We start from the raw sequence: 19750 nt of genomic DNA, 5'->3' as shown, positions 1-19750 counted from the left end.
AGGAAAAGTGCCATTCTTATTACCTCATATCCAGAGTACATGCTATCACGCTGATTTATCATTATTGATATTGACCTTGATCACCTAGCTGAGTAGGTATTTGTCAGTTTTCTCCACTGCAAAGTTATTCTTTTTCCTTCTTTCACACACTGTACTCTGGAAGGAAGTCACTATGTGTAGCTCACACTTACAGAATAGACACTAGTGAGGACAGATTATCTCTACAGATATTTTTGGATATTTCTATCTCTATAATATTTATAATTTTTCTTATCTGGAGATTTGTCTCTGTTCCTTCTATTTATCTTATTGTGGTAAAATATATGTAACATAAATTTTACTATTTTAACCATGTGTAAGTGCCACTGAGCTCAGTGGCATCATATACATTCGTATTTCTGGGCAACTGTCACTAAAACCATCTCCAGAACATGTTTTATTTTCCTAATCTGAGCCTCCCTACCCATTAAACACTGACTCACAATTCTCCTCTTTTTTAGCCCTTGGCAACCACCATTATACTTTCTCTTTCTATGAATTTGACTCTTCTAGGTGCTGCATATAAATGGAATCATACAGTATTTGTCCTGTGACCACTTTATTTCACTTAGTGGAGTATCTTCAAGTCTCATCCATATTGTGGCATTTGTCAGAATTTTCTTCCTTTTTAAGGTGGAGTAATATCCCATTGTGAGTATAGACCACATTTTGCTTGCTATTCATCTATTGATGGACAGTTAGGTTGCTCCCGCCTTTGGCTCTTGTGAAGAATGCTGCCATGAACATACATGCACAAATACCTATTCAAGTCCCTTCTGATTCTTTTGAGTATATCCCCAGATGTGTAATAACTGGTAATTTTATGTTAATATTTTTGAGAACTCACTGTACCATTTCCCATAGTGGTTGTACTATTTTACGTTTCCACCAGTTATTTTAAGTTCCAATTTCTCCATATTCTCTATAACACTGGTTTTCTTCTTTTAGTAATAGCTATCCTAATGAGTGTGAACTGATACCCCATGGTGGTTTTGATTTGTATTTTCCTCATTATCCTAATGATTAGTCATGTTGAGTGTCCTTTCATGTCTATTAGCCCTCTGTATATTTTCTTTGGAGAAATGTCTTTTTAGGTCCTTTGCCCATTTTTAAATCAGACTTGCAAGAGTTCTATATATATATTCTGGATATTAATCATTTCTCACATATAAAATTTGAAGATAAATTCTCCTTTTGATAAGTTGCCTTTTTACTTTGATCGTAGTGTTTTTTGATTCACAAAACTCTTTTTCTTTATTTTGATGAAGTCAATATATTTATTTTTTCTTTTGTTGTCTGTGCATTGGGTGTAATAGCCAGAAAATCATTGTCAAATCCAATTTCATAAAGCTTTCCCCACTATGTTTTCTTCTAAGAATTTTTACAGTTTTAACACTTATGTTTATGACCTTGATCCATTTTGAATTAATTTTTTTTTATATAGTGTAAGATAAAGATCAAATTTCATTATTTTGCAGTTGGATATTCAGTTTTCCTAATACCTTTTATTGAAAAGACTGTCCTTTCTCTATTACATTGTCTTGGTGCCCATGTTGAAAATAATTTGACTGTATATATAAAGGTTTATTTCTGGGATCTCTATTCTATTCCTTTGATCTATATATGTATTTTTATGCCAGTACCACACTGTTTTGATTATTGTAGCTTAGTAGTCAGTTTTGAGTCAGGAAGTGTGAGATGTCCAACTTTGTTCTTTTGAAAGATTGTATTGGCTTTTGGGGGTTCTTTGAGATGATACATGAATTTTAGTTTGGATTTTTCTGTTTCTGCAAAAAATGGTAGCAATTTGATACAAAATTGCATTGAATCTTTAGATAACTTTGGGCCATATTGACATTTTATTAATAATATTATGTCTTACAATCCATAAACACTACGTGCCTTTCCATTTAGTTATGTTTTCTTTCATTTCTTTCAGCAGTGGTTTGTAGTTTTCTGTGTGCAAGTTTTTTGTCTCTTTGGTTGTTTATTTCTAAGTATTTTATTTTATTTTTTGATGTTATTGTGAATAAGATTGTTTTCTTAATTTCCTTTTCAGGAAGTTTGCTGTTAGTGCAGAGAAATGAAATAGATTGTTATATGTTGAATTTACATCCTACAACTTTGCTGAATTTGTGTATTAGTTCTAACGATGGAATCTTTAGTTTTTTCTACATATAAAATTATATCATTTGCAAACATATAATTTTACTCCTTCCTTTCCAATTGGGTGCCTAGATTCTATTTTTTTTAATCTACAAAAGATAAAATGAGGTAAAAAAAAAAGTGCTAAGTGATTTTCCTGACACCACCCACTACCGGGGGCCAGAGTTCCAACTGGCCCGAGAGATGGAGCATCTTGCACTACACTATACTGTCCCCTACCCTCTCCATCACTTGGTCATGCCATTAGAGCAGCTGAAACAAGAAGGCAGCCCTCTGTCTGCTTGCCTCTGGCTGTGGATGTGGTATGTCACCTCATCTGTTTAACCTCAGGTAGCTGTGCATCTGACTCAAAAATTTTCAAGGTCTCTCAGGGTTATGACAAAAGCACCATGAACATTTATTTGAGGGCTATAAATAAATTTTAGAGAGTCGATGATTTCACAGATCTGTGAATAATGAGGCTCAACTGTTTACACATCTGATTTGAAAAAAAAATCAGTGTTTAATTTTTAAAAATTCATTTGGCTAATAGCCCCACACTGATACACTCATTTTTAAAAACAGATATTCACTAAATTCCTATATGAATAAGGCTGCCCGCTAGGCTTTAAGGAGATAGAAATGAAGAAGTTATGGCTTCTGATTTCTGGCAGTTCATAATTTAATGTCAGAGAAAGGTATATAAAGAGTAAACATACAATGCTATGAATATACACTTCAGTTACAGTAATTTCCATTAAAAAAAACCTTAAAACCCACCTCAAGCGAATTTGAACTATGAAAGAATGGATTGCTTTACATCATTGAAAACATCCTGAGACTGCTTAATTTTAAAACATAGCCCGATCATCTATCTGCCTCATTCTCCTGTTATTTGCTTACTCTCCCTTCTGCTGCGTCTCAGCTCAGTCCTCAGGATAGTTTCCTTTGCAGTAGCAAAATTTAGAAGCCTTACATCTGCGCACCAAAAGCAAGAATGAGAAAGATTTCTTCTCTCATCCTTTGAACGGAAACAGTCTTAACCTACAGTATGATGACTTCATTGCAGCAATAACTGTGACCAGAGCATTGTGATGGCTGTGCATGATATGCAAATCAGGATCCCTTCCAGGAGATAAAGCTGGGATTGTTCACATCTAGCACAATTTTATAGCATATTGTGTCAGGTTGGAATTATGTTAAGTGCAACCCCCAAGTGCACACTAGTGTTACGTTATTGGAACAGGTATAAAGTAATTAGGAAGGGCAGAGGAATACAAATAATTGTGCTTTGACAACTTTACATTTTTCATACAAAAATGTTGAGGTGACAGTAAGGATATCACTGACAGGGTTAATGCTGTCATTAAGAGAAGAAAGAAACCCCACAATGGAAGAAATTTAGCGATGTTCATTATTGAACATGTATTATAATATTATGTGAAAATAAAATAATAGGAGTCTTCATGCGTTATCCAGGCCTGTCTGTAAAGGTAGCAGAAACACTGAAGAGATTTAAAATGTTCCCATTAAGTATTTCATTCTATTCTGGCTTTGACATGTTTCTTATTAAGTTCAGATATGATATTAAAGACCATGCACTGTATGTCAGTGAAATGCAATGTGCATGTTAGGATGATCTATAAGAAAGGGTATGAGAATATGCCTAAAATGTTGTCAAATCTATCTCATTCAGCCATTCATCTTGTTGCTTGGATGAAATAGAGATAGATTAAAAGGTGATGAAAACTAATATATTTAAAGGACTTGGTGTAAAATTTTAAACAGAAAGAATAGGGACAATATAAGGGCATGATCATGAAATATAATCAGATTCTAGTGGACTATTTCTGGACAGTAAGAATATAATAGACTGTAATAAGCCTAATAGAACTTTTTATTTCATTCTTTCTAGTTCATTTTCTTTATTGAGTCCACAATCATATAGGCAACTGGTTTTTTCTTTTACTAACTAATGAATCCATTTGGCATTTTATACTACTATAATCTACCCCAAGCTTAAAAATTAGAATGTTGCTTTAAGACCAGCAAATTTTAACTAGTTGGCAATTTGTAGTGGCAGTTTTAAAGCCAAAATAATGGAAAGAGTAGAAGATGTTCATTTACTGTTGTATATAAAGTAACAGTATCTTGACATTTTTCAGGATATGTTTTAAGATTATTAACAGACCAAAATGGAATGTTTAAACATAAAATTAAAACAAAATTGATGAAACATTATTGAGATCAATAGAGCAGTTTCAAAATCACAGTAAAAATGGAATTTGTTTGTTGTAACATTCCAATTTGAATTTTTCAAATTTTTTATTAGAAAAGTTTTCAAACATAAAAGTTGAAAGACTATTACACTAAACATTCATATATCTATCACCTAGAGTCAAACATTAACATTTTACTTGGCTTGCTTTGTGTACATATTTATCCACTTATCTATCTCTATTCCCAGACATTATTTTATTATACTTTTTGAGGCATTTCAAAGTGAGTTACAGATGTCCTTTCAGATTACCCTGAAAATTTAAGCTTATATGCCATTAATCATTTTTTACTATTTGTTTAAGATTACTTCCAGGTAAAATTTACATACAATGAAATGCATAAATATTAAGTGTGCCATTTGGTAAGTTTTAACAAATGAATACACCTATGTAAAGCAAACCCCTATCGAGGTATAGAATATTATCATTAACCCAAAGCATTCTTTCATGCTTCTTCCTTAAAATCAACAAAGGGTAGAGGTTCATGGGACAAAGTCCAGGAGAAACCAGACACAACCTTCCAGGTGTCCTCTCCCAGTGAAGTGACATAGATGTGCTTAATTGTCTCAGCAATGATAATGTGACAACACATGTGAAGTGTTGACAATCAGGTAAGCTCACCCAAGCCTTGGTGCCTAGGAATTATATGATCAATCATGAAGGCATGAAATAGGCATGAAACACCTGTACAACTGACCTCAGCTATTCAGACTCCAGCCCCCCAGAGCAAAGACATTCGTTCAGCAAATAGCACATTGTAAGAATAAATTATAATCAAATTTGTGCCACATGGTTCAAGGTGTCAGACAAACAAAAATCTCTTCTCAGGCAGAATATTCTACAGCCTCACAGCTCATTTCAAAGGAGCCAGCCAAAGGCCAATCCTGAAAATAGGCATTTGTAATTGAATGTACAGGATTTGAGCACCCAGGCCTATAAATTAATCCTTCCCCACACATTTTCCCATGAATTGCTTTGGTGTCCTTCTCAAAAATGAAATGACCCATATAAAGTCTGGTCTTTTTCTGGATGTCATATTCTATTCTATTTCTCTTTTTGTCAGTTCTGATGCCAGTATCACACTATTTTGATTCCCAACGCTTTATAATAGGCCTTGAGATCAATTATTATAAGTCATTCAACTATGTTTTTCTTTTCCAAAATTTCTTTGAATATTATAGAACTTTGAATTTACATATAAATTTGAAATTCTCTTTGTAAATTTCTCCACCTAGTCATTTTTAATGATTTCTATCTCTCTGCTTTGATTTCCTAACTTTTCATTCATTCCAAACATATTTTCTTTTATATTATTCAGCATACTTCCTCTAAAATTTTTATGCTAATTCCAACATCTGGGTTATTTTGTATGCTAATTCCAACATCTGGGTTATCTTTGTGTCCATCTCTTGATTATCTTTTCTCTGAAGAATGAACACATATTATTTTTTCTTCATATTTTGAAGTAATTTAGGATGCACATTGGAGATTGTAAATGTTATGTTTTAGAGACTGTGGATTTCATAATCTTATGAAGTTTTTTTTCCCCATTTAGTCTGCAATTTACTTAGTTGAAATCACACAGCAAAATCTGCCTTTGAATGGTAGCTCAATTCTTAGTTGAGGTATTTCATCCTTAGAAGAAAGGCTTGGAATCTACTGCATAAAGTTCTTGTTCTAGAAACCTGGACATAGTTTATAACCTCAATTTGGGTGTCTTCTCCTTTCCTTGCATTTTCTTGTGCAATATGTGCTCTCACTAACTAGCTCTCACATATCATCTTTCAAATTTGGGAGACTATGCATTTTCTTTTTTTTAAATGTTTATTTATTTTGAGAGAAGGGTGGGGGAAAGGCAGAGAAAGAGAGAAGATCCCAAGCAAGCTCTGTGCTGTCAGTGCAGAGTCCCATGCAGGCCTCAATCTCTCAAACCATGAGATCATGACATGAGTTAAAATCAAAAGTCAGGGATACTTTACAGACTGAGCCACCAGGTACCCCAACTTATGCATTTTCTATTGAAGTTTTGCAACAGTCTTGAGCTGGCTTCATTCTAATAGCCAAAGCAAATGAGAGACTTTAAACATGTAATTTCATTCTTCCACATGTATAAACTACCTTCCAGAATTTGTCCATTGGGGATCTTTGGGTAGTCTTTTTATTTTCTCTTTTACATTTGATCCAGAGTTTATATTTTCATCTGTAATGGATCATTTAGAGAGGAGCTAACTTGGCCATTACCAGAATAAACTATCTTTTGTAATTTAGGATCATAGATGATGAATGATTGGCTTAAAAGGCTAAATTTTTTTAGCGATAATTTCTGTAGATGTCTTGGAAGTGACATTGCATAACCTGTAATACTGAGATTTGAAATATATTCCAGGAAATCTTATTCTTAAAAATAAAATACTTCAATGGTTCTTACATGCATTTGATGTCTAATCCCACTGAAATTCCCACTAAAATGGCAGTAAATGATTAAATTATGTAATCATGCATGAATATAATTTCTTATTTACAATTTACTTAATACATTTATGAATTTAAGTGTGGTGATTCTCCATCCTTTGACTTACTTATCCAGCTAATCCAAGACTTTACCAATGCCAGGATATTAGACACGATGTAAGTAAAGAACAAATGTAATGAAAAGGTAAAAGTTGGATTAAGTAAAAGCCTGCAGACTAACAGGGAAGAATTCCAGCTCTCTTACCATGGTTAGCTATCAGAATGCTAGAAGTCAGGTAAGCTAACAGACAAGATCAGATTTAAATCAGACCCACACAAATAATTTGAATGAAAGTAATAATTTAAATGAAACAAGCAATAAAACAGCTCAGACATTTAAAAAATCTCAGCAATAAAAATATCAAACATAGCACCCCAAGTTCCTTTCCATTTTGTCCATTACACCCAGGTGCAGAATAAATGAGACCACTCTATGAGATTCACAGGCTCATCCACATAGAAGTAACATTATAGTTATCAGAGATCTCCATATTTTGCCTCAAATACATAATCCATGTGACATCCTCCAGAGAGTAATGCGTCATAAACCCTTGATTATTATTTACGCTAGATAATATTTAGCTAGAAACATCCTACAAAGGACATTTCATAGTTAGGGTCTCTTACTCCTGGCAAATATCTTTAGTCTGTTTACTCAGAGTTAAGATTGATAAGGATATAGATCAGGTCATTTATCCTCTTTTCTTTCCTCCTTTAGTAAAGGATGTCAAAAGACTACACAGATCTGCTGCTTTTATAGGGTTTTCTCAATAGATTGGCAAGAAGTCACATTTTCCATAGGGGAGCTATGAGTTCAGAAACCCAACCTGTGTCCCTGACCTTTTAGTCAGATAAAAAGAGATTTATCTTAAATTTAAACAGAGGTTTCCATATCATCAGACATTTAAGAATAGTCTCCACTGTAAGAGAGCAAACCAAAACAATCAAAAAGAAAAATTAAACTGAATGTAAACAGAGGCAATCAAGGGGGTCAGAAAAAAAAGGCTTAGAAAAATAACCAGAGACATAAGAAACATTTATTAAAAGTAAAAACATTATTACTGTAACTAAAAGAAATCAATAGAAAAATTAGAAGATAAGGATTAGAAAATTATTCAAAAGGAAGAACAAAAAAATGGAAACTATTACATCCAATTCAACAAGCAACCCTGAAATTAAGAACATAAGAAAAAGAAAGAAGATGATAAATAATGAAATTACTTTAATCAGAAATTAAATAAATTTCTACCTATATATTATAAATCACCCAGACAACAAAAAAATGAATGAAAAGAATGAATTACTAATGCATAAAAACTTTATATTAATAAATTACATAATCTACATAAAGAAAGGGATTAACTGGGGCACCTGGCTGGCTCAGTTGGTGGAGGGTGCCATTCTTGATCTCTGGGTCATGAATTCAAGTCCCATGTTGGGCCTAGAGCTTACTTTAAAAAAATAACAAAGCAATATCAAATCTGTCAGTTAAAACCACATTTATGTAAAAATTCATAGTTCTGTAAAAAGAAAGGCATTAACTAAAAGTTAAAAATACAGAACGCAGAAATTTTGTGTCCGATCAGGACAGAAGTGAAGCAATTTCAAGAATGATGATGAGGGAGGTCCCATGATGAAAATGAGTGGTAAGCAGTAGTAGAAATAAGTAGTAGAAAATCCAGTACAAACTGGAGTAAGATGGTGAAAGATTTCAAAGTAGGGGTGAGGGCTCTGTGGAGAGATATGAAGAAATCACCCTAGGAACAGCAGTTAGGTAAGAAATAGTGATAAGTAGGTATAAAAGTAAGAATGCAAAGAGAAAAGCATAAAATAACCTCAGAAGAAATAAAACAGTGTAAAAGGATGAAATGAAAGCATAGTACACTATGTAGCTATTCTTTGAATTGATATTTACACAGACATAATTTTTTTGGCACTCCTATTCTGAATGAGCACAATGTCTATAGTCTTGACTCTCAGGGGCAAGATGTAACAATCCAGTCTTCAATGATTGCCACAAACGATTAATATATATATTTTTAATTTCAATATAATTAACATATAGTGTTATATTAGTTTCAGGTGTACAATAGAGTTATTCAACAATTCTACACATTATTCAGTGCTCATCATGATAAGTGTACTTTTTAATCCTCTTCACCTGTTTCACCCATTCCTCCCCCCCAATTCCCCTGTGGTAACCACCAGTTTGTTCTCTATTTTAAGAGTCTGTTTTTTGGTCCCTTTTTTCTTTGTTGGTTTGTTTTGTTCTTAAATTCTGCATATGAGTGAAATTATATGCTATTTGCCTTTCTCTGACCGACATATTTCACTTAGCATTATACTCTATAGATACATCCACATCACTGCAAATGGGAAGATTTCATTCTTTTTTGTGGCTGAGTAATATTACATTCTGTGTGTGTGTGTGTGTGTGTGCACGCATGGACCATTTTTTCTTTATCCATTCATCTATCAGTGGGCACTTGGGTTGCTTCCATAATTTGGTTATTGTAAATAATTCTGCAATAAACATAGGGGGGCATGTATCCTTTTTAATTAGTGTTTTCAGAGGGGTTTTTTTTGGTAAATACCCAGTAATGGAGTTACTGGATCATATGGTAATTCCATTTTTAATTTTTTGAAGAACTTCCATACTTTTTTCCACAGTGACTACACCAGTTTGCTTTCCCACAAATAATGCACAAGGGATCATTTTTCTCCACATTCTCACCAACACCTGTTGCTTCTTGTGTTTTTCATTTTAGCCATCTGACAGGTGTGAGGTGATATCTCATTGTGGTTTTGATTTGCATTTTCCTGATGATTCGTGTGGCTGAGCATCTTTTCATATGTCTGTTGGACATCTGTGTTTTCTTTGGAGAAACGTCTGTTCAAATCTTCTGCCCATTTTTAATATTGGATTATTTGGTTATATTTGGTGTTGAGTTGTATAAATTCTTTATGTATTTTCTTTTTATATTTCTGATACTAAGTCCTTATCAGATATGTCATTTGAAAACATTTTCTCCCAATCAGTAGGTTGTCTTTTTGTTTTGTTGATTGTTTCCCTTGCTGTGCAGAAGCTTTTTACTTTGATGTAGTCTCAACGGTTGTATTTCCCCCCCCCTGCTTTTGTTTCTTTTGCCTCAGGAGACATATCTAGAAAAATGTGCTAGAGTTAACAGAGAAATTATAGTCTGTGTTCTCATCTAGGACTTCTGTGATTTTAGGCATCACATTTAGTTCTTTAATACATAGCCATATTAAAATGTCAATTTTTCTCACAATATAGACTAAACCAAATTGAGTTTGGTTTAAACTCAAAGTTTGGCTTAAACCAAACATATCATTAAGACAATCATGGTACTAGAAATTGGAAACAATGTGCATGTTTGTGTGTATGTGTGTGTGTGTGTGTGTGTGTGTGTGTGTGTTTTCCATCCCCATATTGACTCATAGAGGTGTGATTTAATTGTTCCTTCAAGTACAGGATTTTCTTTATCACAGTTTCTTTATCCACAGGTAGCACACCAACCTATAAGTACATATTTGTACGTCTACTTCCCTTCATAAGTTGTAAGCCCTTTGAAGGGTATATTGTTAATTATCTTTGTGTCTGTCATGTGTACAAGGTTATCTTTAATACAATGGGCCTGGATAAATAAGTAATGTGTAAATAAATGAATATAATGTTTTCTAATTAGATTTGCCTCTAACTTATGTTTTTCAAACTTTTGTTTTCAAAACGAAAAAGGCATTATATTCTGAAGTTTAAAATATTATCTACAATAAAATATATGTAACTAACATTCCCTTCTGAACAGTGTAATAAATTCATACATGCTTAAAAGTAGCAATCACTTGGGCAATTAAAAAATCCAAAATCTTGTATAAAACTGACCTTAAAATTATAAAAAGAAAATTAAAATTTCTCTTTTTCTTTTAAAAAGATTGTAATGTTATCTTTCCTCTTCCTCCCTAACAGAAAGAGAAGGAGATGATAGATATAAAGTGTTGAGGGGTAATAAATAGAAAAAATAGAGCAAATTCAGGAACGCTTGAAAGCACATCACTTCTAACTTTTGTTCCGTAGCTCCACCTATTGCAACATATCCGCATTCTGATCTCATTCTTTCATTTTTACTGAGAAAATGAATTGATATAGTGGAGACAGTCAATGAGCTGTTCAGGAAGACATATTATTAATTTTCTTAAATGAAGCTGCTAAAGCTAATAAGATCAATCATTTTATATAAAGTAACTTTATACTTTCTCCAAGTCATTAAAATTGTATCAAGAAAGAAAAATGGAATGGGATAAATTAATAGAACAAATACTGTTTAGAAGAAAGTGCTATAAAATGAATTTTATCTGACTTATGTATGTAAGATTCGTACAAATTGGGTTCTCTCTTAGCAGATGCTGATATGGAGCATGATGTGCAAAACATTTTTATAGAAGCCAAATCCTGTGAAAGGAACAGGGCAAATTACTGAAAAAAAAAAAGCACATAATAAAATCATTCAAAGGCAAAATGAAGAAAATAATTTAAATTTTGAATTATAATAAAAAATAAAATTTACTTATTTCATTTATTCCACGCTATGTTCTTTTTGAAAACTTATAGCTTTGAAATTAAATATCAATGCCTTTGTGAAAACCTAACTTAACTTAGTGTTAAGTATTAGTTAATTAATATAAATTAATTAATGTTCACTCCAAAGAAATGCACTGTTTATAGCTTACACTAACCATTTATTAACATGATTTTAGTCATTATGATTAATAGCATGTAATTTAGTTGAGAGGATTAATAAATTATAAAACTATTTAAGCAGGCATTCCTTAACACATGTTTCAAAAATTAAATTGTTTTACTTTATAAATGAAAATAATAAGTGGAATTGAGTTTTATATATATGTATATTTATTTATATTTATATTTATATTTATATTTATATTTATATTTATATTTATATATAATTAGAATAGCAACAATAAAAAAATCTCTGAAAAACACTGTAGCATAATTAAACTTTTTACTGTTAAAATAGAAGCTCAAACTTTTCAATTATGTTCGCAGATAATTTACTTCCTACACTGTGTCAGTGTTTTTACTTTAGGACCCGAGGGCTGTGACTAATTCTTGTTAATACATAGGGAGTAGCACACAATAGACACCTTTAAACTCATTTTTGCATAAGTTATACTTTAGTTGACTTGATTCCTTACACTTTGTTTTTCTCTTCCTGAAATCATGTCTTCCTTTGCTCCTGGGTTATTTCCAACTGTGTTCTGTAGCTGTTGGTTCAAATCACAACAAACAATTGATTACACAGATCATAGAGCAAGTTAATCAGTCTGGGACTTTGGTAATGAAAAATAAAGCTTCAGCAAGTTAATATATCAGTCTTAAGTAGAGAAGATATCTAAAACTAATTAAACACTGGTCCCAGTGACAGTGATTTAAGCTCTACTCCTGAAACCTTTATATTACTTAGAACCACAGCTTTCCTAATGGTAGTGTGAAATTACAATTTCATCTTTTGAATCGGTATAATTGATCAGTGTGAGACAACTACCTTATAAGAACAACTTTGAAATCTAAGTTTACAAAATGTGCAGAATATCATATAAGGGTCCACATTATCTGACTCAATACTTTCCTCTATCCTAAGGTGGCTAATTACTAATAAATAATTTCCCTTGAGAAGGTAAGTTCTAAGAAACATTCAACTCAGTTGTAGGAAATGTTTGGGACCAGTCCTCTCTGTCATTATTATGAGAAAAAACTTTCATAGAGGCCTCAAGTAGATTTAGACTTGTGTAATGTGTAACTCCCAGGAGAACTGGAAAGATAAATATTTAATTTTTCCTGTAGTAAAGACAAACAAGGAAAAGAGAACATGGAAATTTGTGTTGAGTTAACTGGATTTATGCCTGCTACAGTCAAAATTATTTCTATAACAAATTATTTGTTTTAAGACACCTACACTTAAGTAATCTATAGATTAAAGAAATCCAAAGTTATAAATTTAGTTCAAACTAAACTTTGAAATCAAGCTATGGAAAGTCTTTCAAGGTATTATTTCTGCTCTGATTTGATTATTTTCACTTTTCCTCCCAGGTTTGATGTTTGTCTAGTCTTCCTACAGAGAAGGCCAATTATTGGTCATTTTATACTGTCTGAAATACATGGAGATAGTGAATATCTGAGTACAAATTTTAAATACTGGAAAAAATGGAATATGATAAATCCATTTATGAGTCTAAATATTTAACTCTGGTTATTCAACTGTGGTTAGAGTCAAGAAAATATGTGAACATGGCTGCAAAGTTACAAACTTATTAGACTGGGGATTATTTTCCTAACTTAGGGTTTACTAGTAATAATTTCCCATACCCCTATGTCTCCTTTAAGTTCAGAATCAATTGAGAAATCAAACACTGGGATCAAAGAGAGGGATATAAAGTTTTGGTATTGGTACCAAGAAAGACTGGATTGGAAATTATGGATTAGATATGGGTCATAGTCAAATATTCTTGTAATCTCCATAAATAAATAATTGAACTTTGACAATCCAACCCAAAGAGATTTTACATCTAAAGAGATTATACACTCAATTTGGCATTATTATCGTGCATTCTTAGCTCCCATTACTTGGAACAGAGAGAAAAATGGACTTCCAGATTTACCTTTAGAAGTGGCCAGAATGTGGGGTGCAAATCTTATGGAAGAAATAACAGAGTAGATCCACAGGTCTTTCAGATGGAAGGACACATGGAGAACAAAATGGAGAAAAAGCAAGAAAGAGGGAGAGATTTTCTAAATCTTAATCAGAAAATTTATTCTTTCTTTGGAGCAGAGTGAGTAAGACAATGTACAGAACCATTCTTTTTAATCCAAGCTTTGGGCCAGAAGACTAACCAAACTGTATCAAAGAAAATAAAATGAGATAAGGCCAAGTTTAGATTGGCTAATGCCAACAAACTTGACTGTTAAGAATTGTGCGAGTAACAGGAGGCAGGATTCTGTAAAGTAACTATTTAACTTCAATAGTGTTTGTGAAGAGAGGACTGCTTTCTTTGTAAACTCATAGGATGCCAGTCAAGGTCTTCAGCAAATTCTTTTACTCTGAGCAACAAGGTCAAATATTATTGCCCCTTGAAATAAAGGTTCTATAGCACTTTTAGTAATATGTTGAAAACAAGAACATGTTTGAAGTTAGGAAATTGTAGTGACAGTGAAACCAGAAATGAAAGGGTAGCTTTAAGAGATAGAAAAAAAAATTTAAACCAATGTAAAACTATACTAACCTTTAAAATTTGAAACAAAAATTTTCCATAATCACCTACAAAATCCTCCAGAAAATATCTTCAAAATAATATTCTCTAATAATCATTTTAATGTGCTTATTTCCCAGGGAGTTATTCAGATAATTAAATTACCAACTTTCTCAGGACTTTTAGGTTTCTAGGAATTACACTTAGCTACTGAAACTGGACATCTTAGAAATTTGAACTTTAGAACAGTGAAGATAACTTAAAAATAGAAGAAAGGTGGATAGAGGTTTTCTTCCCCCCTTTGGAAATCATTTGGAACATTAATGAATGAATAGTTATTAGAACAAGAACCAGGATCAATCATGTCACATTCATCTAGTGACTGTCAATCTGCATTAAGGATGTCTCCAATATAGTTTGTTATCTTGAATGTTGACTCAGCATTTATATGTAGTCCTGATCCCAAATCAATTTTGTTAAAGCAGAATTGATTTTGGATTTGCCTTTATATAAAAGAAACATGAGATTAGTTTCAGTGAATAATCCTGCTTTTCCACATGTCATTCTGAGCTGAAGGCAGGTCTCTTATTAAAACTTTGCCAAATCTTAGAGCAGTCAATGTTTAATTTTTAAGGTTCTATTTTAAACAAAGTTGAAAATGAGCTTTTATTCTTTTCTCTTTTAAAGGCTATGTCTCTTTGATTATTTATTACCTAACAGCAAAAATTAGTTATGAAATTTTTCAGGCAAAGATTTAATTTATTTCAGCTATTCTTCCTTTGAACCTCTAAATTCTCCAATCAGGATTATGCCTGAAGACATACAGATTTACCTATTAGCTAAATATAGTGTGCATTCAGTCCTACCACCCTTTAAATATCCAAGTAACACAATGTACAAAGTTAAAATCATACACTGGAAAAATGCAATATATGTAATAGAGATTAACAACTTGAACATGTATATGGAATTAATAAAGTAGTAAAAAAGAATGAACATATTAACTGAAAATTGGAAAAAGGGACTAAACAGAAAATTCACTAATCTGAATTGTCTCGTGTAATCCTCAAATAATCTATTATTAGTATTAGCAATAATACATGATACATAACTGATATTATTACCATCACTGTAAATCATAATAGAATAAATCATATGAATGCAAATAGGTAATATATTTTGATCCTTATGAGGTAATTTAAAAAGGAACACAAATATTTTGAAATAGGGTTCTATTTGTTGCCCACAAGCAATTAACAAAACACAAGAGTAAACCTCATTAAGAGATACATTTCACATAAGAGGAAAATAACCCTTCATAGTCATTGTTTCTGGAAATATGAAAATTTTCTGGAGTCCAATTTGAATAAGTAGTAAAAGATGGGCAGAGAGTCTGTATATAACACTCATAAAATATTTGCCAAAGCAAAGGACTATATTTGAAGGGAAAATATAGTACTCATGAAAATGTTAAAGCTGAGATATTTACATATTTTTAACATGAGAACTATGAGACTTGAGATATCTTCTACTTAGTAGAATCTAACCTGAGCCTACCAAGAATGTCATTATCTATACTGAGAATATTTTATTGATTAAAACATCATGATCTACAGAGAAGAGTCAATTACCCATAAAATGAAAGTTTGACGAATATTGCTGCCAATTTGATAAAGAAATAATTAGGCCATGTAATAGACTAATAAAATATAGAGAAGCCAATAATAATAATTAGACATCATTTGAAAAAAAGCATTTTTCAGAAGAATAACTGTGACATAGTTTTAAAGATATCTATGGCTAAAAAAATTTTTCAAGAACATTACTATGTGCTAAGGGCGACTGGGTGGCTCAGTTGGTTAAGCGTCCGACTTTGGCTTAGGGCGTGATCTCACGGTTCGTGAAAATGAGCCCCGCTTCTGGCTCTGTGCTGATGGCTCAGAGCCTGGAGCCTGCTTCGGATTCTGTGTCTCCCTCTTTCTCTCTCCCCCTCCTCAACTCATGCTCTGTCTCTATGTCTTTCAAAAGTAAATAAACAATAATAAAAAAAAGAACATTACTATGTGCTAAGAATGATTATTTTCCTTATATTTTTTGATGATCAGAAATTAAATATAAAGAATTATTATAAGTTTGCTTTCACTACACATATAGATGCATGATATTAGTATTTTTAAAAAGAATTCAAGTTTTAAAAAATAATTTGTAGAAATTATATAAGTACACTAGAACAACAAAACAGTCATTGACAACTAAAATAAATGTTAAAATATGATTTAATTATGTTTAATGCTTTCACTATCAGAAGTATCTTGGATTGGATAATTAGTTATGGTTATAGTTGTCATTGTGCCTAATAATGATAACATGCTCCCATTAGTCTGGGGTGAATTAGACAGCAGTGTGGACATATGCAATGTGGCATGAGGAGTACACAATGAACCTTTGTAAAATGATATAAGTAGCCATCATAGTTCTTTTACAAGTGTGTTTAAAAACATATTCACATGTAAACTAGTTACTGGATAACACATCGCAAAATTGTCTTGTTTTTTGTTTTGAGCCAACCTATTTTAGGAGAGCAACTCATATCCATTGGCCAATAGAATACATTAATTATTCATGCTTATAAATTACAATAGATTATCCTAGAAATAGATTGAGGTCAGGTATGTTATATAACAATTATAACTTGTATCTATAGGACATTTTTCAATTTACACATTTTACCTTCACATTCTTTGATTTGACTCTCGCAATTCTGTTGGAGGCATAATATGTTTGATTCATCTTCCTTTACAAAAAGAGAAATTGACATGGAGTTTAAGACTTAGTCAAGCTGGATTTTAGCTTAGGCCTTTCTCCAAATTCATTGGTTATGTCTTTACAACACATAATTTCTCATTGTTCCCTAACAGTTAAATAGAGGAAGTTTTCAAAATTTCTAACACATAAGTTATAGTCTTTGAATTCATGATTGATGGTTTCATCATGCAGGCAGTAATTTCCCATTAGAACATGACTGGATAACAAGTGCAATTAAGAATCTTTTTCTGGTCTCTTGAGATTCCCTAGGTGTCTCATTTCGTTAGTATATTTACAGCTACCTAAGACACTTACAACCATGGAATTTTGAGAGTTATATGCCACTGGGATTGACATAAAAATATGTTTTCAAAGTTTGACATTTATAACATAATTTCTTTGATGACACTGCCATTATATTTAAAAATAAATGAATTAATGGCACAACTCTTGTTATCAAGACAAATTATTATTTTAGAATGCCCTGTCCTTCATTTACCCTTTCTCCCTCATTAAGGAAACTTGAACTACACCTGCAGGGCCAGCCCATCCATGGTCTTCAGGACCAATCTGATCATCTGCAGAAGAGATTTAGCAATGTCCAACAATCTGGAACTGTATTTTAAAATATTATTTCTAGTATCATAATGCCTTGCTTATGGTTTGCCTTGAATTTCATAACTTAGTTCTGGTTATGTGGTTTTCAGTTCATTTGCCTGTTCTGGATCTGGAGTTGTTTCTGCGGTGCCTGTGTGGCTCAGTCAGTTTAGTATCTGACTCTTGATTTTGGCTTAGATCATGACATGGGTTAGAGTCCTGCATTGGGCTCCACTCTGAGTGTGGAAGCCTGCTTGATATTCTCTCTCTCTCCTTCCTCTGCTTGTGCATATGCACTCTCTCTCTTGCTCAAAATAAATAAATAAACATTAACAAAAATGTGTTGTTTCTGTTGACTTTTCTCCTTTGTAACTTAATTTTTCAGAATTCCTTTGATTATTCAAGTTACTCTGCTAGAGGGTTATACAAAGTTACATGAAGTTCTCCATTTATTCATATATATGAATAGAGCCGATATGTGCTGGTGTGAAGTATGTGCATTGTAAACCATTTAAATGATATAGATAATGGCATCAGCCTACATTTCAGTGATGAGAGCACCAAAATTGTTCATCATATGATTTGCTGCCTTACATGGCAGGTATTGTTCTATGTGCTTCACACAGAGCAGATAGTTTAGTATTCACAGTAACCTGACAGAGATAAGTGCTATTGTTCTGAATTTACAGAAAAGAAAATGGAGGTTAAGTATACCAGCAATGTTACATTTCTAATAAGTTGCAGGGCGGTGATTTGGAGCCAAGAAGTCTGATTCAGAGTCCACAAATCTCTTAATCCCTATTCTATGTAAATTCTAACCTGAATTTTCTCTGTAAAGTATTTTCTCTCACTAAGGATCACAATTAGCACTCATTACCATGGAGTCTAGTTGTGTCTACCATGTTCTACAGGTCACCCTTCCTTTCCTTCAGTCAGAAGATTATTCATTCATTCATTCATTTATTCATTCATTCAATTATTAATTTGTATCTTTCCCTAAATGAAACTTGCAATTAATCAGATCTACCTTCTTTTTTATAAAATACTGGTAAGTTTGCATTTATTGTATGACATTTCTTTTAAAAGTGTCACACTCCCTCTATCAACACAACCTAAATTAAACATAACAAGACCATATGAGAAACAAATCAGAAACTAATATCTACATTCCTCCCAATTCAAGTTTAAGTATAAATTATGACTCTTTCTCCTTTATTGTTGTGGTAAGACAACATTGTTTTACAAATTTATGGGTATGTTATATCCTATTCCACATGGAATAACTTTTCTAACATCTTTTCTTTTTTTCTGGCTTCTATCATGACTATCTTGAATGATGATTTATAAACATTGAAGAAATCTACACCACGCATATAGAAGTCATGTTCTTTCCGTAGCATATCACTGCAATCTATAATTATTCATTATGACACCTTCATTATCCAAAGTGATTTTTGTGGAGAGTGTTGTGTTATGGATACTAGACATCCCCAGTCAACTTTGAAGGTCAATATCCTTTTTTTTTTTGATAGAACACTTTATAACAAATATTAGAAACTTTACTAAACATAATTTTATCTTTCGTTGTAACTAAGAATCAATAACAGTAGTTTCTGATATTATCCATGGTGTTATGTTGTGATATCTTCAGAGATACTGAGTGGCCCTGTGGTCAGCTTTCCATTTCATTCAAAGCCTCGGGTAATTTGAGCTCCTTTTACAGAGATTTCTCCTTGGGACTCATTGAGATGTCTTCTGTCTTGCTCAGCATTGTGGTTTAGTCTCCTGTTCAAGAACCCCAACTGTTTTAATAGGATTCATCTTTCACTTTTTCTTCTCTATTATATTCTCTTTTCTTTTCACTACTTTCTATGTCCTTCTGTACCAAACATAAATTTGATAACCTTTGGGTTTGTGTGCCCAACTCAACATTTAATAAAACTGGAATGATGAATACGTTGTGAACAAGTTTCAGGTCTATGTGCTATGTAAAATTACCAGGTAGTGATTTGACTGCTTTCCCTGATGCTGGTAGTTCCTCTCATTTTGCACCAGATAACAACTAAACCCAACTGGCCACTGCCTTG

This window comes from Prionailurus viverrinus, chromosome B1, assembly GCF_022837055.1.
Source record: "Prionailurus viverrinus isolate Anna chromosome B1, UM_Priviv_1.0, whole genome shotgun sequence".
Taxonomy (NCBI): domain Eukaryota; kingdom Metazoa; phylum Chordata; class Mammalia; order Carnivora; family Felidae; genus Prionailurus; species Prionailurus viverrinus.
This window is presented reverse-complemented; position numbering follows the sequence as displayed.